This window comes from Carlito syrichta, unplaced genomic scaffold (genome assembly GCF_000164805.1).
Source record: "Carlito syrichta isolate Samal-C Ts95f unplaced genomic scaffold, Tarsius_syrichta-2.0.1 Scaffold304692, whole genome shotgun sequence".
NCBI lineage: Eukaryota > Metazoa > Chordata > Mammalia > Primates > Tarsiidae > Carlito > Carlito syrichta.
This window is the reverse complement of record NW_007248788.1, coordinates 114,214-138,452: the sequence shown is the minus strand read 5'-3', so window position 1 is coordinate 138,452 and position 24,239 is coordinate 114,214. Positions and strand designations below refer to the sequence as shown.

The following is a 24,239-nucleotide window of genomic DNA, read 5'->3' as shown; positions in this document are numbered from 1 at the left end:
CTTTTCTTTAAAATAACTTTGTTCAAGCTCTGTAATAATCTCCAGTAACACAGTTTATCATTATTCAAAAATTGAACATTAATAGCAAGACAAAAAGTATGATTTAACATATTAAATTAATATCTAGAAAATAAAAAGAATAGCAACTTACCTTTTCCTGGAAAATAACATATAATATTACTTTTACATAATTATATTAATATCTAACTATATTTTACCACATTATTGATTTGTGACTTCTCTTGAGTCAAAACTTTTTCTCTGCTTGAATTTTTCCTAGTTTTTAAAATAATATTATTCTCATACATATTTTTGATAACATTAATTTAGGTGTCATTTTAGTTCATTCTATCATTTTATGTGTATTTGTTTGCCAACTGCAAATATGGTGACTCCAAATAAATTTTAATTTCTCATTTATATTTTTCTTGAGAATGAAATGAATTATTATAATACTAAAAATACAACAGTAGAATTTATCAAAACACATAATGTAAATAATAAAGTATATATAATTTCCAATAAGGATAGTTGAAATTCCCAATAATACCAACATCCACTGCTATTTTCTTCAATTCTGTGGCTTTGTTTTCCTCTTTAAATTTCTTTGTTCTCTTTTTAACTTGTCTGGGAAAGAAAGATTTCATTAATCTTAGCAGAAAGTTCTGACAAACCTGTCCACGGGTCATTAGTTCAATTGCAACATAGTCAGGGTAAATGATGGCTTCAAAGAATTTTTTACGAAGAGAGTTAGCCACATTGATTAGCAAGCCCAGGCAGAGACATTCTCATAAACTCCCACAGCAGAAAGTGGATTGAAAGAAGGATCTCTTTGGATAGTATTTAAAACTTGATTCTCTATCCATCCAGTGACAGCATTTTAAAGATTCTTCCAGTGATTTGAGCCATTAATATTAATTATGGCTAGGGGCAAATTAATTTGAACTTGAGCAATATTTATTCAATTGTAAATATTTAATTATATATTCTAGGGTCAGTCAATTAAGTCTCCCACAAAGGAGATCTGAATGTAGATCAAAAGGCCCAATATTTTCTGTCTAAAATTACATTCCATTGTGGATGAAAATAATGTACTATTACTTTGAAGTGTATCATGAATGTATTAAGCTAATATTACATTAAAATGTATGATGTATAATATTTGGCAGAAGGATAAATCCTCAAGAGAAAATTTGTATGGTTTTATTATCAAAACTTTGAACAGAAATATATCTTAATTTCAAATTATTTGACAGTTTCTACCTACTCTGCTTGAGTGCTTCTTCAATATTGCTTATTTTCTTGATTCCGACTTTGGAGCCTACATCAAACTCAAGGTGCAGTAATTTTTGAAATCCAAACACTAAATGCCATGTGTATGTGTTTATCTAAGATAGAACGCAATGTGGAAAGCAATGAGAAACTGAGCAGGAGAGGAATTGAACTGCTTGCCAGTCTTCCTGAACAAGATGTTCACACTGTGACTATTAAACTGAGTTTAAATTAATTTTCAAAGAAGCAAATGTATATCTAAAAATAACATTATAAACATTCACAAGGCATTTTCAGATTGCTTGGCTACAATCTGATAGCTAGAGATTGCAGCAGCTATTCTTACCGCAGTCTTTAAAAATGAATGCATTTTGTTATGTCTCCACTGTATACAGGTTTGAGTTATTAAAAGTAGATAAATGTATGTACGGTCAAATGCACTTGGAAAATGCTGCAAATAATAATTATCTCCAGAAAAGGCAAATAAATTAACTTTCTTTTATTTTAATCTTGTTTTATGATTGTCACAATTAAACATTAAGCTAAAGTATAAGAAAGAGAAAAGAGACTACATATTTTTTAATTTAGAGACATCTGGGAATATTCATCATTATATATTTTTTATATTGATAGGATCTTGAGCCTAGTTGTCTAGACTCTACCACAGTATTAAATTAGATCTTTACTTTCCAAAACAGATTTCCAAAGGACGCTTTAGGATAAACGTATATACGGTCAAATGCTCTTGGAAAATGCTGCAAAAAATAATTATATCCAGAAAATGTAAATATTCCCTATCACAAATTAAGATCGAATCACCTTGAAGTAAATAAAGCCATTTAATTTGATCCACAATTTATAGACTTCTTTATCGTGGGATGATTTTAAGTCAGTAATTCCTGTTATGATCCTACCAAAACAGTCTTTTTGTAGCACATTTTAAAAATGTGGAAAAAGATGATTTAAAGAAATAAAATGAAGTCACATTACTATACCGGCCCAAGAACTGGCTTCCCTGATTTAAAATATATGTTGGACTCCTTATTTTTACAAATAGGAAAAATGTAAGTATACATTTTAATAATATCTTCTGAAAAAATTATAATAAATACACTTTTTGTAATATACCTGGTGTCTCCTATATAAAGAATAAAACAAAATTACTCCTTTTATTTACTATTAGGAAGAAATATTATCCTACATGAGTTGAATATTTTCTTTTAGCACAACTAAAGTGTTTGGTTTAGCAATTAGAAAACAAAGAACTGAATTAAATGTATTATTATTGTAAAACTCTGGGTTTGTTTTTTGTTTTTTGTTTTGAGTTGGAGTCTCACTCTTGTCGCCCAGGCTGGAGTGCAGTGTCATGCTCATGACCACCGCAGCCTCGACCTGCTGAACTCCGGCATTTTTTAAACGTCAATTTCTCTAGTTTTTTTTCTTTTTCTTTTCTTTTTTTTTTCAGTTTGCCTTTTGCCCAGGCTGGAGTGCCGTGGCACACTCACGGCCACCCCAGCGTCAACCTGCTGGACTCCAGAGATCCTTTCACCTCAGCCTTCCAAGTAACCAGAACTACAGGTGCACACTACCTCGACCGGCTTTTATTGTAGAGACTCGCCAAGTTGCCCTGGCTGGTCTCGAACTCACCAGCTCAGGCAATTCACTGGCCTCGGCATCCCAAAGTGCTGGGATTACAGGCTGAGCCACCAACCCCGGCCCTAGTTTGCCTATTTTTGAAACCTGCATCTTTGTTCTGTTTGAGTAAACTGGCTCACATATTTTCACAAAAGCAGCTACTCAGTATATTTGATACATATATTTTGATATTTCCTTAATAATAACCCTTATTTTAAATAACTTAGAGTTTTATATTTAATGAATTTTTAAAATGTTATTGTATAAATTTAGAAATGACTTGTTATTATGCTTTTTAAAAAAACTGAGCTATAGATATAGAAATAATGTAGTGTGTGACTTTAAAATTTTCTGAGACTTCAATTCTTCATCTGGAAATTCAGGATAATATTGCAACCTACCTAATGGGTAATGAGGATTCAAGAACACAATGATATCAGCGTATAAATATTGGTTACTTATACTAATTAATCATATCTTTGTGATTTCCCTGAAAAAGCAGCAGCTATCAAGCAATAGCATGAGCGTTTTCTCGGCGCTGACATCATAGTCTTCTCTTATCCAATTTCCAGATTTCTCTAAATTAGAAAATAAATATAATCTTCTTGTCTTTTGTTATTCCCTGGTCTGACATTCAATTGCAATAAACTATCATGATGAAACCAAGAAATCTAATAAAAAGTCTCAATTCTCCCTTCTCTAAAGAATAACTCCCCCACCCCTCGCCCTTTTGCTGTTGTTGCTCTTGTGAGAAGATTGGTTTAGTATGGTCAATACATAAAAATAACTGAAAATAATAAAAGACACTTTACGACAATCAATTATGCCAATCTTAGTAATCATACCTTTGCTATTGCATTTTGAGATACCAGCTTACTTAGGTGTTGAAAGCACTGAAATCCTCAGTCCTTCAGATGAAAAATCCAAGAGATCTAATTTGCATGTTGTTCATTTTCTTATTAATGATGAACTGTTTTAGTCACTGATTTTTTACCTGGGAACTAAAAGATACTTTCTTCTCCATTGTTTTTCTATCTATTTTTTGAAAAATATCTAATTGTCAATCCTGACTTTCTGGAAGAAATAAAAGAGGAATAGAAACATTAAAGAACTTGCTGAAATGACTTTCTGAGGCAGGAGGAAGATTGTGAACAGAATAGCTTTCTGATTGCCTCTTTTTCATGGAAAGGTTTCTGGTTTAGCTAAATGGATATATAATGGGGCTTAAGGGAGTCATTGCTTATGATTTCTCCTAACTGATCTAATATGCAACTGGCATATTTGGAAACATTTTAGAATTTCTTTCCTATGAGTGTTATTACTTATTGAAGTGAAAATCTTGTCAACTTGATCTCCTTGGAGGTTTTTTTACCCTGAGATATGTGGTTGATGAGGCTGCATGTGGCAAATCCTGTGCTCTATTTAAAAAAGGATAGAAAATTTACATGAGTGGGATACATAACTCTTTCTGAATGTATAAATCCCCTGCTTATATGTGTGTAAAATCATAAAAGACATGTAGAAATTGTTGAATTGGGCCCAGTGGTGCTCTGTTGCTCTGCCATGCATAATAATATGATACAATTTATCTTGGCTCTTCCTTACAACAGAAGCAATGTATTTAAAAGACACCTGGGGATTCAAAAATAAATGAGATCTAGATTTACATGCACTTGGAAATGCTGGCAATTAAAAGTTAAGTTGAAAAAAATAAAACAAAACCTGGGAATATTTTAAAAGGTGAAAATGATCAATTCTTCTATGAAAATGTTGCTAAAATAAGGCATTGCTTGAAAAATATACTATTGAGAAAAAACTAAATTTAGAAGGCTATATTCAGCCGGGCTCGGTGGCTTAGCCTGTAATCCCGTGCCTTTGGGAGGCTGAGGTGAATGGATTGCCTGAGCCTGCAGGTTTGAGTCCCACCTGGGCAGGTGAGACCTCATCTCTACAATAAATCAAAAAATTAGCCGGGCGTGGTAGTGCGCGCCTGTAATTCTGGCTACTTGGAAAGCTGAGGAGGAAGGATCGCCGGAGCCCAGCAGGTCGAGGCTGCGGTGGCCAGGAGCGGCCACTGCACTCCAGTCTGGGCGACAGAGTGAGACTCCAACTCAAAAAAAAAAAAAAAAAAAAAAAAAAAAGAAGGCTATATTCACAAATTAAAAACACAGAAATTACTGATGTGCTTTGGGCAAAGTTCTTTATACTGGCACTCTTCAAAACATAAAGATGATTCTGATTCATTTATGACCATTAAGAATTTTATAATATAGTAAGAGACTTGACAAGTGTTTTATTCAAAATTTAACTGTGGGGGGAGGCTAAAGAAGAGAAAATAATCGTAATTGGTAAGATTATTTTTATTTAAATTTTACCAATTGTCTTGTTTATTTGACATGAGTCGGATTTGCAAATAGCTAGTCCTAAATTTTGAGATTTAGAGTCAATACTACAAGTGTTCACTATTTCTCAGGTACAACATCAAACAGGATCATAATTATTTTGATATTCAATTCCCACAGCAACTCCTTAAAGAAGTAATTACTAGCTGCATTTTACACATGAGGAAACAGATTCACAGGAGTCAAGTAGTTTGTCTATGGTTGCTTAGTGACACAATAGAAAACAGAAGCCAGGCTTCTTGGATTTGGAAACTTCCTCATTATCTTGACTCCTTACTATGAATTTCTATGTAGGAAAAACAGAACAATTGTAGGCTTTTTTCAAAGATTAATTGACAGTTTCTATAAAAGAAGCCATGCAAGGTGAAGAAATTGTCAAGGTTATTTATAAAGAAATGCAAAATTTTATTGTATTTATTTTACAAATTATGAAAATAATAAGTCAAACGGAGCAATAGGTAGTTAACTGGCATATATTTGGAAGACCATATCCTTTCTTAATCTTTCTTAGTTTTTTTTGTATGAAAACCATGTGGAATATATATATGGTCTATCCATGGAAACAAGAATTTTTTCTATTTCACTAGTGTCTTCAGGTTCCTAGACTGACATATGATCAGTACTTTTTTGGATGAAGTACCAGTTTTTCAATGCAAGCATCCACACGGGCCATGCCTTTCTTATACATCATATAATAAGTTAGTGGTTCTAATATTTCTGAAAATAGTGTGTAAGATTTATATAAAATAAAACTTAAACTCATATATTATTTAAAAACACATTTTTGAGAGTACAATTTGATAGTCTCCAACTAATACAATGTAAAGGAGAAAGAGTGAGTGTGTGAAGGAATCTATACCTCCAAAAATGGTATATAGAGTCCAGATTAAAACTAAACTGTAAATCATATGTGTTTGAGAATGATAAAAAAAATGAGTTCTTGGAAAGAACTCATCCCTGAAGAAGAGAAAGCGAGATGTGAGAAGCAGATCACACTCACAAATCTTCAAGGACAGACAGAAGAGATGAATGCTGAGCTGTGCAGTCAATATAGTATCCATTCCATTATGACTTCTCTCTAGGTCCTAAAAAGAAGCACTAACAGCTATGAAAAACATATTTCAAAATTCTATAACACATAAAGAACATATACAGCAATGACATCTGAATTTTGTAAAATAAGTTTATACAAAAAATGGAAAGAGAATCCCAAATCCCAGTTCATCAGAAGCATCACTCTATTATCAAGAATCCTGGTTATTACCCAAAAGACCACCAGGATGTCTAAATAGGAAGGAGAACTTTATTGGTGATATCAATTTGTAGAGCAGAAAGAAATAGTCTCTGAAGTGGACCAAAGGTTCTCTCTCTTTGAAGGGTGAAGAGTAGATTGTATTTTATGCCTCATCGGATCTGTTTCGTGCAACAGTAATACGTATTCAGTAGGTTTTGGGGAAATGCTATACATATTTATGAGGGAAGGTGAGTGCATACGCAATGGGTAAATATATATGTGTTATATATTTCATTTTCACTTGAGGGCAGGATTTTAGCATTAAAATAAGATGGAATTTGGCTTTTGCATCAAACGAGGGTTACAGAACACAAAGAGTTTGTATGGAGCCTCTGTAAGCTGGCGGAAACAGGCTTAGGGTCTGCAGTTGCTTATCAGAAAAGGATATTTGTAAGGCTGGTCTTTTGTCCAATCTGCCTTGTAGTGGTCTTGGTTATACATAAGTCAGAGTTAGGAATCTGCCTGATCGCTCCTGTTATTATTGAATTTAGCAAGAGTAGCTACTAGAATTTAGGGAGTTGCATAGCCAGCTACCCAGAACCCTTGACCTGTAGAGCTGTAGATAACTTTTGTTTTCTTAACCTTATAATCCATCTTAGTTGATAAAGGGATGTTTCTTTTGGGCTTTCAGATCACGTGGTAAAGACTATAGTATCTGGAGGAACCAGTGGTGGCACCCAGCAGATGCTGAATAGCCTTGTGTATTCAGTGAAATCTAGGAAAGGTGAGTGTACAACTCAATTACAGAAGTCTTCAAAAATACGTCATGGAGTGACTGATCAGACTTGTATGTGAGCACATGTGATATAGCATTCCTAAAACTTATTTAGCCTGGAAAGAGCCAATAAAGAAGGTGTAAGAAGCCAGGAAGTGTATTCTTATTTGAAACTATGGGCTAATTAGTATGAAGAACTTACAGAGCTAGAGTAAATGACTTAAAATAGAAAAGTATTTAGTATTACCATGCTGTGGTTTCTCATTTTTAGTGGTCATTTTAGGGTGATGACGGTTCTTTTTTTTTTTTTTTGAGTTGGAATCTCACTCTGTCGCCCAGTGGCCGCTCCCGGCCACCGCAGCCTCGACCTGCTGGGCTCCAGCAACCCCTCTGCCTCAGCCTTCCAAGTAGCTGGGTTTCAGGCATGTGCTACCATGCCCGGCTGATTTTTTGATTTATTGTAGAGATGAGGTCTCACTGCCCAGGTGGGTCTTGAACCCGCGGGCTCAAGCAATCCACTCACCTCAGCCTCCCAAAGGCATGGGATTACAGGCTGAGCCACCGAGCCCGGCTGATGACAGTTCTTAACATGTAGAACAAATTTTTTTTTTCAGAAGTTAATTTCAAAAGAAGGGTATAAAAATATGTCCCTTCTGTCTCTGACTTTCAGCAAGCAGACTTTTCGAGAACAAAGAGAAGGCAAACTAATTTAGTTCAATCCCTGAGAAGATATATTCTGGTCGGTATATCTAGCAATACTTATGTTTCAAGCTTAATATTGTGAAAATATTCAGGTTATCTGTTCCCAAGATGGCCTTAATGTTCTCCATGTTCTCTTGAGTTTGAATAAACTTTAGACAGGCTTATTCCTGACTTAAGGTCCTGGACCTACCTTTTCTTAGAACATTTACTTTAGAAAAACTTTAGTTGTAAATCCTTTCACTGACCCTTTGAGATGTAAATCCTTTTCAAGGATTCTTGTCAGGGTTGTCTTTTTCAAGGACCTGGAAGCCATCTCTTCAAAATATAATCATCAAGGTAGATAGCATCATTACCTTTTAGTATCTGTGAGGGAGTAGCAGCCTAGCTTTTGGAGAATGCCTTCCTCCATGTTGTAAAACAAACTTCTATCATAAAAATATAAGAAAGCTTATTGTTTTTTGAAGGTGTGGAGATAAAGCCAATTACCAAAACAAAAATTGCCTATGATTTCTTCAACCCAACTTTTAAAAATTCGCCAGCCCTTTATTTTAATTGAAGTTGAGTTCAGTCTGAAGTCTGGCCTAGCTGTGAATAAAGTCTCAGTTAGGCCAGACTGCTGTAGCAGCTCAGCTCTGCCTACTGCAATGTTTGTTCTGAAATCTGCTAAAATAATCAATGCCATATCTTTTTTATACATTAAAATTAGCATTCCTAAAATTATGAAATCATTAGGACCAAGTTCCACAAATAGATTTTTACAATTTTAGTTTCATTTGTCCGGTTTCTAAGCTTACAGCCATTTGCAGCTTTTTCTCACACTCTCTCTTTTTTAATACTAGTAAGTAATAGTAAGAAGGGAGTAAATATTGCCAATTTTAAAAATTGTTACCATGTCTTGGGAAAAGATGTTTGTTGTATGAGGCGGGGACACATAAATGGATAAAAGATGTTTAAAAAAATTCCATGAATTGAATTGCCCATGCTATCTTTCCCGTCCAGCTGCCAACTTGAATTAAGAACTTCCTAGTTTCTTAAATGCTTAAGGAAAGTACATTAAAAATAATAAAAATATCCAAATATAAATTAAATGGTGACCTAACCCAAATTTCAAAAACATCGATTCCCAAGGAGTCTGGAAATAATTGAGAATTTCAATGACCTATGTCTGTGTATCCAAGTTCTGTTTCATGAAACTCTAGTCCCCCCAAATGCTGTATTAAGATATATTTCTCTTGTTGAATAAATGAGAAAAACCCTGCATATTATATTTCAATATGAAAATTTAAATTGCACATTCATTTATGAAATTTCGGCATTTTAAAATAAACCCTGAGAATGTGGTTAACTCAATAATCCTAAATTTATTTTTCTGAGGGATTTTTCTAATTGGCTTATGATTCTCTTTTCTGAGTTCATTTAGTGTACATACATCCACCATATTGAGTAAACCTACATGCATATACCAATTCCTGTGAGAAGAATATTAAAATTTATTAAAATTATTTTAATCTCTAATATCATCCGAATTGAGCTTTTATAGCAGAATTCAGCACTTTTTTCTTACTTTTAAAGACTTTCCCCTGAACTGTACCCCACATTTTGAAAAAAAAGACTTTTTTCAGCTCATTTCTTCTAAAGCAAAACCCAATTACTATAAAATATTATTCATAATCTTTCCATTCTCCCACCTAACATCAACCCAATCTATGTATGCTTCTCTAAAAGAAACTCCAAAATGCGATTTATTTATTTTTTATTGTTATAAGCATTGTTTTCTCTGCCTATGATCCACTCCCAAATGCACCATCCTGGAATATTCGTATTGGTCCTTTAAGACACTATACAAACACTGTGGCATCTGTGATAAAATAGTATTAAACATCCATCTCATACCACTTCTCCTGGAAAATCCTCCTGTACAGAGACCAAAAAAGCTCAAAACTACACTTTATTTTATCTTATTTAAGATGTAGGGCACAGTTCAGGATTAGGTATACAAGTGGTCATCACACAGGTGAAGTTTGATCCTCCCTTTTGTCCCCATTTCACTGAGTTTGACGTAAGGTACCCTTACTGATGTTATGTCCCACCCCCCCTTCCCTGGCTGTTTTTGGCTAGTGCCAATCCCTTTCTTACAGGATTATGGTAAAAGTTCAGAGTCCACTTATGAGTGAGAACATATGGTGCTCAGTTCTTTGTTTCTGTGATAAATCACTGAGTATTATATCATGTCTCTAAATCCATCCAAGTTGCTGCGAAGATGATACCTTTTATACTTTGTTCCATACATGTTTATTGCAGCACTATTTGCAATAGCAAAAGCATGGAACCAACTGAGCTGACCATTAAAACTTCATGTTTTTTTTAGTTTCTTTTGCATCCTGGGGCTGTACCTAGAAGGAATTTGGGATATATTATTCAGATATGCTCCAAATTTGGAAGCCTGAGGAAGACATATATTTTTACTTCTGCTGTCACTTTCACTGGCGAATAAGACCCAGTGGAGTTATTTTTTCCCAGGCAAATATTAGCAGCAGTTCCAGTGCATCATCATTGGCTTCATGATTATTTCAGGTATGGTACATTGGATCTGCTGGTGTGAAAGATGGAAGGCATGTAATGGTTTTAATGCTGGCTTCCCTAATAGTCAATTCACGACTCTCTTCCTAACTGCCGAAGTGGCAAGTGGCTACTCGCTTAGAGTTCCAGCAGCTATTGCTGAAATTTTCCAATTATTTAGTCAGATTCCTGATCATAGAAGAGGTTGCAGTTATTCAACAGATTGTTGTGTCGCTTTGGGGGCCATTTAAAAACCCAACTTATTAGCTTTTATAACTCTCCTAAAGATTTAACCTGAGATCTAGGTAAACAGTAATCAAAGCTCTTTCTGTTTAAATTAGTCAGAGTAGATTCTGTTCTCTGCAACTAAATCCTGATCTTTGAAAAATGTTACATCATCTGTGAATTCTCTCTAATGAGAGGGACTGTTTTATTAGGATACTTTGCATATATTAATAGTATTTGCTAATTTTTATTTTATTTTATTTTATACCTATTTCCTATAGTGAAGTCTAATCACATTTTATAATTGCCACCTCTTTTCTTTTTGTGCTTCAAAAGGAAAACCTTTCTTGTGTTCTATCTTTTATTTGAGAAGATCACCTTCTTTTAAATTCAATTGATTGCCTTGGGATTCAGCCGGCTGATAAGCTTTAAAGAAACTACACATTTAAATTATCTGTCTTATTTTGTTAGGGTGGGAAAAACTTTTTCTTGCCAATTTCTACATTCTAAGCAAAATCACAAAGTAGTATTATTTTTATGATTAATTCTTCAACAATGAGATATTATAAATATTTTCAATATACTATTTATATTTATTGTTCACAGTTTTATAGTTATATGTATAATTAACATAATTAACTTGCAATTTAATGTGCAATGTTTCTCAAATTTGTATTCCTTTCTTATTGATTTGAGATACCAAGTTTATTATGTACCAAAAATGAGAATCTACTCTGGACATTTTTTTCTGCTCCAGTAAGCACCTATTATTCAAATATTGCCACTTTGTTGTTCTTATTGTAATTTAATGATGGATTTACTTTAGAGAGTGTATGTCCTCCCATATATTCTTCTTTCAAAAAAGTGCCATGTTATTTTCATTCTTTAAAATTTCTAAGAGCAATTTAGAATTTATTTAATTTTAAACAATCATCCCTTTGGAATTGTGTAAAATTCATAGATTAAGTCAAGGAATTATTTATATCTTTAACAATTGTCTTCTTATCTGAGAATAAAGAGTAACTCTCTATTCAGTTTTCCTTTGGCTTTAAAATACAATTTTTTATTTTTACTTAAATATTCTTGAACATATCTTCTGAATTTTATACTTAGTAGTTTATATTGTGAAAGGATATTTTAGTTTTTAATTATGCTTAACTTTTTAAAAAACTTTTGATTTTTATTGGTACATACTGGTTGTACATATTTATAGGGTACATGTGATATTTTGATACAGGCATACACTGTGTAATGATCAAATCACAGTAATTGGGACATTCATCACCTCAAATATTTTTTATTTTTTGTAATTAAAACCATTCCAAATCCACTTCTCTAGTTATTTTGAAGTATACAGTAAATTGTAAGTATGCAGTTAACTATAATTGCCTTATAGTACTACCAAACACCGGAACATTTCTTCTAACTAACTGTATTTTTTTGGTACCCATTAAGCATCTCTTATCTGCCCCTCCCAGTACCCATTCCAGTCTCTGGTAAGGACCATTCTGTTCTCTATGAGTTTAATATTTTTAGCTCCTATATCTGAGTGAGAACCTGTAATATCTGTCTTTCTGGTTTGACTTATTTCACTAAACATAATATCCTCCAGTCTTATTCATGTTGTTGCAAATGACAGGATTTCATTCTTTTTTATGGCTGAATAATATTTCATCCTGTATATATACCACATTTTCTTTATCCATTCATTTGTTCATAGATACTTTGGTTGACTCCATATCTTGACTATTGTGAATAGTGCTGCAATAAACAATTGAGCGCAGATATCTCTTTTATATACAAATTTCCCCAAGACATTGTTGGGGGGAACATAAATTAGTACAACCACTATGAATGGCAATATGGAAGTTCTTCAAAAAACTAGAAATAGCACTGTCATCTGAATGGACACTCAAAATGCATTCTTCTAAGTTTGTGTACATTAATTAATTTATTTTTCAAACTGCCACATTAATAAACTAACTTTTAGGCCATTGTCATGCTAAACCATGGTGTGGTCATGTGCTCTTTGAGCTCTGGTCTGGCCATGTTTTCTTAAGCTTTGACTACCTCCCCTCCCTTGGGGAGGTGAATCCCCTCTCTCTCTTTCTTTCTCCCTCTCTCTCTCTCCAGTTTACTTTCTAAATAAACTATATTTTTAACATAATAAGTAAACAAACTCACTTAAAAACCATAAATACATGTTGAATTTCATTAAAGGTGTTTATAAAATCTGTTATAATAATTGCTTAGCTATTTCCTTTCACTATTAGCTTATATTATTTTAATTTCAAATCTTACTTTTTAAATCAACTGGATACTTGAATAGTTTATTTGCATGTCTTAAAAGCTCATGGATTTATTTTCCATCTTTTTTTGTTTTTAATGCATTGAATTTGATCTTTGCACTTATTAATCCTTTTCTTTATATTGTTTTCCTTTGTGTTATGTTCTGATATACTATTTTGATATTTTGATTGAAGCGTCTTACCTTTCTCTGCACATTCGAATCACCCTTGACATTTAATTTTTTTTAAAAAAAGCGAATTTAAAAACTGAAATATGAAAGCCAAGATCCATTATCAGCATTTCTAGTTTAGTCATCCTCGGGTAGGATTTCAAAATATTTTTCTAAAATGTCGACAAAGTTAAGATAATTTGGTTTCAGTATCATATAAATAATCTAAATTCCTTAAATTGTAAACTTTCTATTAATTACTAATATGATGTCATTTCATTAGTTTTGTAAGTTACTATTTTTCTATTATTAATTTATTGAGTATTATATAATTATAGTTTCATCTCATTAATTTTCTTTAATTTGTGAAATGTTTTATCTTTCTATACAGTTGCATTTCTTTGGTTATTTAAAATTAAATTATAGTACTATAATATCACATTATTATAAAATAGAATTAATTTTTTAGTATTTACAAACTGTAAGTTTTAATTGTGGTCAAATATATTTCTTTTTTAAAATTGAACTAGTAATTTTTTATCTTTACCTATTTATATAATGTGTTATTGTGAAGAATAAATGTTATACTGAATTCCACATTATATTTTTATTATTGTACAATGTTTTATTTGGTTTAATTTAATTAATTTTGATGCAGGAATACACTGTGTAATGACTAAATCACAGTAATTGTTTCTTTTATTGTGAATAGAGCTGCTACAAACATACATGTGCAGGTATCTTTTCTGTAGAATGACTTGAGCTCCTCTGGGTATATTCCCAATAGAGAAATTGCTGGGTCATATGGAAGGTCAATTTCTAGTTCCTTCAGAAATCGCCAAAGTCTTCCAAAGAGGTTGTGCTAGTCTGCATTCCCACCAGCACTTTAGAAGTGTTCCGTTTTCCACAACCTTGCCAGCATCTGTCGTTGTTTGTTTTATTAATGATGACCATTCTTACAGGGGTTAAGTGGTATCTCAAAGTGGTTTTGATTTGCATTTCTCTAATGATGAGTGAGGCTGAGTCCTTTTTCATGTGTCTGTTGGCTGCCCATATATCTTCTTTTGAGAAGTGTCTATTCATATCTTTTGCCCACTTTTTTTGTTTTTGAGTTGGAGTCTCACTCTGTCGCCCAACTGGAGTGCAGTGGCCGTTCCCAGCCACCACAGCCTCGACCTGCTGGGCTCTGGCGATCCTTCCGCCTCAACCTTCCCAGTAGCCAGAATTACAGGTATGCGCTACCACACCCAGCTGATTTTTTTATTTATTGTAGAGATGAGGTCTCGCCAAGTTGCCCAGGCGGTTCTCGAACCCATGGGCTCAGGCAATCCACTCACCTCAGCCTCCCAAAGCGCTTTTGCCCACTTTTTAAAAGGGCTGTTTGATTTTTCCTTTCGGCACATTTGAGATTCTTGTAGATCCTAGATGTTTGGCTTTTGACAGATATACAGCTGGCAAATATTTTTCCCTATTCTGTGGGCTGTCTCCCTGCTCTCTTGATGGTTTCTTTGGCTTTGCAGAAGTTTGTCAGTTTAATGAGGTCCCACTTGTCTGTCTTATCTTTTATGACCTGGGCACTTCGGGTTTTGATCAGGAATCAGTTGCCAATTCCAACTTCCGTAAGAGTGTTTCCTGCATTTTCTAAGGTTCTTATAGTTTGAGGTTTTATATTTAGGTCTTTGATTCATTTAGAGTTAATTTTTGTGCATGGTGATATGTAGGGGCCTTTTTCAGTCTTCTGCATGTGCTCAACCAGTTTTTCCAGCACCATTTACTGAATATGTTGTCCTCTCCACAGTGGTTGTTGTTGGAGGCTTTGTCAAAGATGAGTTGGTTGAGGAAATGAGGCTTTGCTTTCGGAATCTCTATCCTGTTCCATTGATCTATGTGCCTGTTCTTGTACCAACACCCAGGCTGTTTCGATTACTGTAACCTTGTAGTAAAGTGTGAAGTCTGGAAGTGTGGTACCTCCTGCTTTGTTTCTTTTGCTAAGGATTGTTTTCGCTATTCATGTTGTTTATCTTTCAGTATAAATTTCTGTATTGTCATTTCCAGGTCTGAGAAGAATGATATTGGTAACTTAATGGGTATCGCCTTGAATCTGTAGATTGCCTTTGGTGGGATTGAAATCTTAACAATGTTGATTCTTCCTATCCATGAGCATGAGATTTTTTTCCATTTGTTTGTGTCTTCTTGGATTTCTTTGAGCAGTATTTTGTGGTTCTCACTGTAAAGGTCTTTCACGTCTCTGGTTAGAAAGATGCCAAGGTATTTCATTTTTTTGGTGGCTAATGCGAATGGGATTGTGCTTTTTATTTGGGTCTCTGCCTGCTTGTTGTTGGTGTAGAGAAATGCAACTGTCTTTTGCACATTTCTTTTGTAACTTGAGAACTTCCTAAAGTCCTTTATCAGTGCGAGTAGGGTTTTGACAGATTCTCTTGGATTTTCAAGGTCTAGCAAAGAGGAATCACGTGACTTCCTCTTTTCCTATCTGGTTACCCCTGATTTTCTTCTCTTGTCTACTTGCCTGAGCTAGGACTTCCAACACAATGTTGAACAAGAGGAGTGAAAGTGGACAACCTTGTCTTGTTCCAGTTTTCAGGGGAAATGGTTCTAGTTTCTGACCATTCAGCAATATGTTAGCTATGGGTTTGTCGTAGATGGCACTTACTATTTTGAGGTATGTTCCTTCTATACCTAGATGTTTGAGGGTTTTTATCAAGAAGGGATGCTGAATTTTATCAAAAGCTTTTTCTGCATCTAATGAGATAATCATGTTGTTCTTGCTTTTATATCTTGTTGATGTATTTAATGACATTTATGGTTTTGTGAATGTGAAAGCAACCGTACATCCTGGGGATGAAGCCTACTTGATCATGGTGGATGATATTTCAGATGTGTTTTTGGATCCGATTTGCTAGAATATTGTTGAGGATTTTTGCATCTACGTTCATGAGGAATATTGGCCTGTAGTTCTCTTTGTTTGTTGGATCTTTACCCAGTTTGGGTATCAGTGTAATGTGAGCTTCGTAAAATGATTTGGGGGAGAATTCCATCTTTCTCAATTGCCTGGAATACTTTCAATAAGATTTCTATCAGCTCCTCCTTGTAGGTTTTGTAGAATTCTGCTGGAAAGCCATTCGGTCCAGGGCTTTTTTGTAGGTAGTTTTTGTATGACAGAGGCAATTTCCTGGGTTGTTATGGGCCTATTTAGTGTCTCAATGTCTTCTTGTTTTAACCTGGGGAGGTTGTGTGATGTCAGAAAGTCCTCCATTTCATCTAGGTTTTCAAGTTTGTCTCCATAGAGGTGTACATAGTAATCTCTTGTATTTCCTCAGGGTCAGGTGTGATTTGATCTTTTGTATTTTTGCTTATGTTTATTTGGGCTTTTGCTCTCTTTTTCTTGGTCATTCTGGCTAGGGGTTCATCAATCTTACTAATTCTTTCAAAGAATCAACTTTTTGTTTTGTTGATGTTTTCTATGATATTGTTGTCCTCTATGTCCCGTATTTGCCCTCTTATTTTTGTGATTTGGATTTTTCTGGTAAAGTTGGGGTTTTGGTGGTCTTCTCTGTCTAGCTCCTTTAGGTGATTTGTTTGGCTCTCCATTTGTGATCTTTCCATTTTCTTGATGTGTGCTCGTAGAGATATGAATTCCCCTCTTAAAACTGATTTTGGCCAGGCTCGGTGTCTCAGTCTGTAATCCTGCACTATGGGAGGCTGAGGTGAGTGAATTGCCTGAGCCTGTGGGTTCAAGATCCACCTGGGCAACTTGGTGAGACCTCATCTCTCCAATAAATAAAAAATAAGCCGGATGTGGTAGCTCACGCTTGTAGTTCCAGCTACTTGGAAGGCTGAGGCAGAAGGATCGCTGGAGCCCAGCAGATTGAGGCTGCAGTAGCCAGGAACGTATGACTGCACTATAGCCTGGGCGACAGAGTGAGACTCCAACTAAAAAAAAAAACAACAAAAAACAAAACAGATTCCATGGCATCCCAGAGATTTTGGAAAGATGTTTCTTCATTTTCTTTGTTTCCAGGAATCTTTCAATTTCTTCTTTGATTTCAATATTGACCAAGTCATTGTTCAGCATCATGCTGTTTAGTGTCCAGGTCTTTGTGAGCTTTGGGGAAATGTTGTTGGTTTAATGTTTATTTTTATTCCACTGTGGTCTGAGATTATGCATGGCAAGATTTCAACCTTGTAGAATTTGTTTATGCTTGATTTATGGCCAAGAATGTGATCAATCTTGGAGTATGTTCCATGTGTTGATGAGTAGAATGTATACTCTGTGGTTGTTGGGTGGAATAATCTGTAGGTATCTACTCAGTCCATTGGGTTAAGTATCAAATTTAGGTTCTGGATCTCTTTGTTGATTTTTTACCTCAATCTGTCTAGAGTTGTCAGTCGGGTACTTAAGTCCCCTGCTATAATAGTGTTAGAGTCAATATCTTTTTTCAGTTTATTTAGTAGTTGTTTTAAAAATGCTGGTGCTCCTGTACTGGGTGCATATATGTTTAGGATGGATATTTCTTGTTGATGGATTGAACCTTTTATCATTATGTAGTGTCCTTTTGTATCTTTTAAAATTTTTGATAGCTTAAAGGTTATTTTGTCTGATATTAAGATTGCAACTCTTGTCTTCTTTTGTGATCCACTGGCCTGGAAACTCGTTTCTGTCCTTTAACTTTGAGTCTGTGTGTCCCTTGTAGTAAGATGAGTCTACTGGATGCAGTAAATAATGGGGACATGGTTTTTTATCCAGTCCACCATTCTGTGTCTTTTCAGTGGTGCATTTAGTCCATTCACATCCAGGTTAATTATTGAAATGTGGTGGTTTTTCCCTGTCATGAGGTTCTTCTAGAGTTGTTGTTGTTCCTGTTTATTTGTTTTTTCTTTATGGGGTTGATTCATGTGTGTTTTCCATCTTTTCCCCATACTCTTGTACAAAACGTTGTCCTTCTTTTCTCCTTTTCTTCTGTGTTTAATACTTTCTTAAGTATTTCTTGTAGAGGTGGTCTGGAGGCTACATAGGCTCTTAGGGATTGGATGTCTGGGAAAGATTTCAATTCTCCCTCACTAATGAAGCTTAGCTTGGCTGGGTAGGTTATTCTCAGTTGAAATTGTTTATCATTGAGAACTTTGAAGATTGGGCTCCAAGGTCTCCTAGCCTGAAGGGTTTCTGCAAATAAATCTGCTGCTATTCTAATTGGTCTTCCCTGGTAGGTAGTCTGACCTTTATCTCTTGCCTTTAGGATTTTTTCTTTTATACCTACTTTGTTTAGGCAAATTATTATGTGTCTGGGAGTTGGTCTTCTCATTTGTTGTCTTGCAGGGGTTCTCTGAATCTCTTGTGTTTGAATTTTTGCATCACTGATGAGATGAGGGAAGTTTTCTTGAATGATTTCATAAAATGTTTGTTCCAGTATGTTCTCTGTCTCTCTTTCTGCCTTAGGTTTGGTCCCTTGGAGTATCTCTTGGAAATTTTGTTCTGTCTTTTTAAGGTTCTTTTGTATGTTTTTGACAGTTTGGGTTAGTTCTGTATTTTGGTCTTCAAGCTCTGAGATTCTTTCTTCTGTTTGACTAGTGCTGCTTTCCATGCTTATTAGTTTGTTATTTATTTCTATAATAGTATTCTTTACACTGCTATTTTTTCTGTCATCAATTCCTTCCTGTTTTCATCTTGTCATTCCTCAATTTTTAAAATTCTCTCTATTAATGTCTTGATGTCTGAGTTTGTTGCATGTGACCAGTCATTCTGGAGCCTCTTCATTGTATGTGTTCCAAAGTCTGTTGTCTCAGTGTCTGACCTCCCAGGGGTCTGTGTGAGACCTATATTCTTCTTTTGATTTTTCTTCATTGTGCAGATTTTTCCTCCCAACTTTTTCCTTCCCCCACTTTCCCCGTCTTCTTTAATTATGTTATTCAGTGGTGGAGGGGTTGCTTTTACTTTTGTTTTTTCAATCTCCTATTCTTCCTTATGTATATCCTCTTGCTTTGTTCAATTCTGGAGTTGGACTGTAGGTTGGGGGCGGTCCTTTTTCCAGTTTTGAGATTTAATTAAGGTGGGAGCTGTGATTCAAAAATCTATCTGCAGATCCCAGTATCCGCCAACTGGTGTAGGGTAATCTGAAACCTACTTCCCATTGCCTTGGGCTCTGTCCATTCAGTGGGGTTATAGTTTTACTCCCTGAAAGCAAAATGAGGTTTAAAAAGGGTAAAAGAATGGAGCAGGGGGTGGGAGAAAGAGGGAGGTGGAGAGAGAGAGGAGTAAGAGGGAAAACAGACAAACATACCGACTAACAAATGAAAAGAGATACAAAGACTGAAACAAGTAAAAAGAAAAACAGCAACAAGTACTACAAATTATCCAACAACCATATGAAAAAACTAAAACATACACACATGCAAGCATACAAGCTATCCAGCCTCCTTATTGGTGTGCTATTCCTCTATACAAAGATGTGGTCTACAGAGAGAGAGGAAAAAAAGAATAGAATAAAGTCAGTAAACTAACAGAACCAAAGCAAGTATATAAACATTATTAATAAGAGTAATAAGAGAGAGAAAACAAGATGGGTTAGACAAACAGACCAAGAAAACAAATTTTAAACAGGGGATCAAGCACACACTGAGACTTTTCCTTTAAGTTCAGTGTCCTTTCAGCTCTGATTTCTAGCTGTCTTTGCAGGCTGACAGATTTGTTCACAGTTAGGGTCAGTTGCCCCTGGCCTGCTGTGGAGGGTGGTTCAGACTGGGGAGTCTGCCAAATTCTGCCACACAGATCTGTCCTGTGTCTATTTACCTTCTCTCCTTCCCATTTTGATGTTGTTACCTTGAATCCCCAGCAGGTGTTGTTGGTCTCACTGCTTCAGTTGATCTTTCTCAGCAGCAGCTGGAGACTGCCAGGCAAAGCAAGCCAGGCAGTGTGAATGCCAGAGGTTGCCAGGACTGGAGGAAGCAGGCAACAGTAGAAATGGTGGGAGCCGCCGCTTCACGTTGTGGAAGGAGCTCCACAAGCCTGGTTCTGGGCAAGGGGTAGGGCATGGCAGCAGCAGCAGCGGCAGTTTCAGCAGAGCCTGTTGGTGGGGGCTTCATGGTCCAGAGTCATGGGCTGAGCACCATGGGGAGAGCAGGCTGTGGACAATGGGTGTTGAAGCCCCCCAAGGGGAGGGCTGGATTCTTTATGTGTGTTCTCTTTCGTGAAGGGTCTCACTGACCAAACGTCCCATCGCCATCTTCTTTTCATTTTCTAATGGAAAATGAATCTTTTAAGTAACCAACTGACAATCTATAGCATAACATTTGAAACAACTAAATGTTAATTTATGTAAAAACTCTTGAACCTATATTTCTCTAGTTTGAATATATAATGCAAAAATCTGCATGAGCTAGCCATATAAGATAGGAAAATCAGCATTTTTAAAAGAATTTTATTCCAGTCATACTTGTGAGAAAGGAAATATAATTAACCAAAATTACAGATGAAAATACAGTCTAACAGAATTGGTAATTTGGTTAAAATATATGATTAAAATGTGGTGAGATCAAGGATACTAATTTAAACCCTGTAATTCCAGTGTCTTGAAGCAACCCCTATGCCTGATGATTAGGATACTAACCAGAAGAAAAGATCTGGATCCAAGTGATTGGATTTGGTGTTGAAGCATAGCATCCATACCTAGAAGTATGAATATACTAAGTACATAGATCAATGCATTATCAATCAGCATGATTTTAAGTTAGATATTACCATTATTGGATTATAAATTTTTACTAGCATGTGCTTTCATGTTAAGCATTTGATATTTTATTCTATTGAATAACATCTACAAATTTTTTATTCTGATTAAAGATACAATGAAACCAATTCAGGATGTCAACATTATCTAAAATAGAGCTCAGTTTGACTATTCTTATGAATTAAAATAAAAATCAAGTTTTTATGCCACAAGATTATTCTTGAAATTAATATCAAGATTATTTCATACTGCATGCATGAAGTATTGCATTACTAGTTCCAAAGCAATTTATATATCTGTTATTAGATTTTCTATACTTGCTAGAACAAGAAGCAAGAAAAGTTACTGAAATACACATTTGCACACAATATCAAATAAATAATAAACTTCAGGTTTCTACTTCTAGATCAGTGATTTCTTTATTTCCCTAGTTTATAAAGTGATACATATTTTCTATATCTTTTCAATACATATATTCAGGAAACAATTATTTTGATATCCAGATAACAATATAAGTATAAAATTGATTTAAGTGAATTCTATCACTTTTAAATGGTCTAAATATTATCATCTGTAAGTCAAGAGTAATTAACGTTTTGAATTGCTTTATCTGTATTTTAATTTACAAAAATAAGAATTTAATAAGTAAAAGATGTTGAGAGGAAACTTTTGAAGGTAATGAGTATGTTTACAACATAGATTGTATGATAGTTTCTTGAGTGCATTCTTATCCTCAAACTCATCAAGTTGTATACACTAAATATATGCATAGGTTTTTGTATTGCTTATCATACCTCAGTAAAGTATTTTTTAAAATAAAAGATAATGCATTTTATATTTTTTAAGAGACATTATAGTCTGAGATTAAAACAATCTGAACTTTGGGTTCAAACAGTGATGAAATGGAGTTTCAACTCCCTGTTTATTACCTGTATAATTTGGTACAATTTACTCAATCTCTGGTGCCTCTTGTTTTCTCTTAAAAGAGTTAACTGTAGTGGGTTCTGTAAACATGCCTGTATTATCAAAATCATAAAAGGCTCATTTTACTTCTTTTCTTTCTTTTTTTTTTTGAGTTGGAGTCTCACTCTTTCACCCAGACTGGAGTACAATGGCCACTTCCGGCCACCGCAGCCTCTACCTGCTGGGCTCAGGCGATCCTTCCACCTCAGCCTTCCAAGTAGCTGGAATTACAGGCATGCGCTACCACGCCCGGCTGATTTTTTTAATTTATTGTAGAGATGACATCTTGCTGCCCAGGGGGGTCTCGAACTTGCGGGCTCAGGCAATTCACTCACCTCAGCCTCCCAAAGGCGTGGGATTACAGGCTGAGCCACCGAGCCCAGCTCATTTTACTTATTTTCCTTTCCTTTTGTCCTTTCTTCCTTCATGCACAATTGCTTGCGTGTAATTATTTCAGTAGAGGATAGTTACTAATAATTGATTATCTTCATAGGTTAATGCCCAGGGACTGCCTGCAAGATTAACGAACTTGTTTTTCTTTTAAAGAATGATGATGATCTTAGGTCATGCAGACTTCTATTATCCTTAGGTTATGCATACCTCCTCAATGGTATCCAAAAATTTGATTAGACAGTGGATGCAAGCAGATTTGATCACCAAGAATCTAACCTCTTGCTTACCTACCTTACTCATAAAAGCTCCAGCTATGTGCAAAGGCAGGGCAGATTTAAAAACTTGCATTTTCTACTCTCATGGTTTGGCCAAATTAAATAAATCTTTTTCTGCTCCTAAGCACTGATATTTCAATTTAGGCTGATTAAGGCTCTCTTGAACCTAACTTTTGGGGTCTACAACAGTACCTCATACAGTTGGTCTACAACAGTACCTCATACAGTTGCTGTTAAGAAAGAAGGAATGAAATAAAAAAAAAGCACCTAGCACCATGTTTGTTGTGTACTAGCATTTAATAAGTATTAACTGGAGCTTGAATATCTATTGTGGCTGATTTATATTTTTCAACAATTGTATCATTTTTAGTTTATTTATTATGTATCATATGAAGAGTTGATATTCTAAATACACACAGACCAGTACAGTATCCATAGTCAGGTAACTAATCAACATAGTCCATATATCCTACTTACTGGTGCCACTTGTTAAGTATCAGTGGTGTGTGAGATATAAAATTTTAAAATTAGGTACAGAGAGAAAACTTCATGCATATATCACTTTTTAATTCTCATATGTTCTGTATTCTGTCTCCTTATGAATTAAAATTATATGTGAGGAAACAATGTTCTTTTGATTTCCCGAGGAAGTGAAATGCATAATAAAATTTTGAAGGAATCACCATATTAAATACAAGAGAAATAAAGCAATGCAGAAGAGATTAATTTGATATCATAGCTACTTTTGTTATTTTTATAATATAATAGTAAAAACTAGAAAATAGAATAAGTTAACATAGCATTAAATACTTTAACTACTTTAGTAGTAGTTTTTATGTTGAGATAAGGAGCTGTGAAAACTACAATTTAAATTACTTAGTAAGCCGGCTTCGGTGGCTCAGCCTGTAATCCCGCGCCTTTGGGAGGCTGAGGTGAGTGGATTGCCTAAGCCCGCGGGTTCGAGACCTGCCTGGGCAGCGAGACCTCATCTCTACAATAAATCAAAAAAATCAGCCAGGCGTGGTAGCACATGCCTGTAATTCCGGCTACTTGGAAGGCTGAGGTGGAAGGATCGCCGGAGCCCAGCAGGTCGAGACTGCCGGCCACTGCACTCCAGTCTGGGTGACAGAGTGATACTCCAACTCAAAAAAAAAAAAAATTACTTAGTATAAGAAAAATTTAATAAAATGTTACATATGTAGGCATGCCCAGCAATGATCTTAAATAAAAGCTGTACACACAGTTTACTATTTCAAATTGACTTATTAAGATATTATAATATAAAAATTTCTATATCTCATTTCTGAATTATGCTAAAATTGCTCCATCAGTGCTACCATAAGATGAACAGATATAATTTACATGAGTATCATCCTTTGTGATGTTCAAATATTGTTTGCAACTATTCCTCTGAGAAAAGGTTGAATAAAAATAATTTTGTAATTTGGATTTTTTCCTTATAAAACTGAATACATTAGAATATCATGTAAACACAATTTAATAAAACTGCATTTTGAATAGCTGATATAATCTCTCAACAATTTCTTGTTTTATATAAATACACATTTTTAAATAACAAGGTCCATGTCAAATAGGCATTTGTT

At 34.8% G+C, this 24,239-nt stretch overlaps 1 pseudogene; it reads left to right on the top strand.

Annotated features, from left to right (window-relative positions):
* LOC103262996 overlaps positions 1 to 24,239 on the top strand; it is an 86,060-nt pseudogene that overhangs the window by 19,128 nt on the left and 42,693 nt on the right.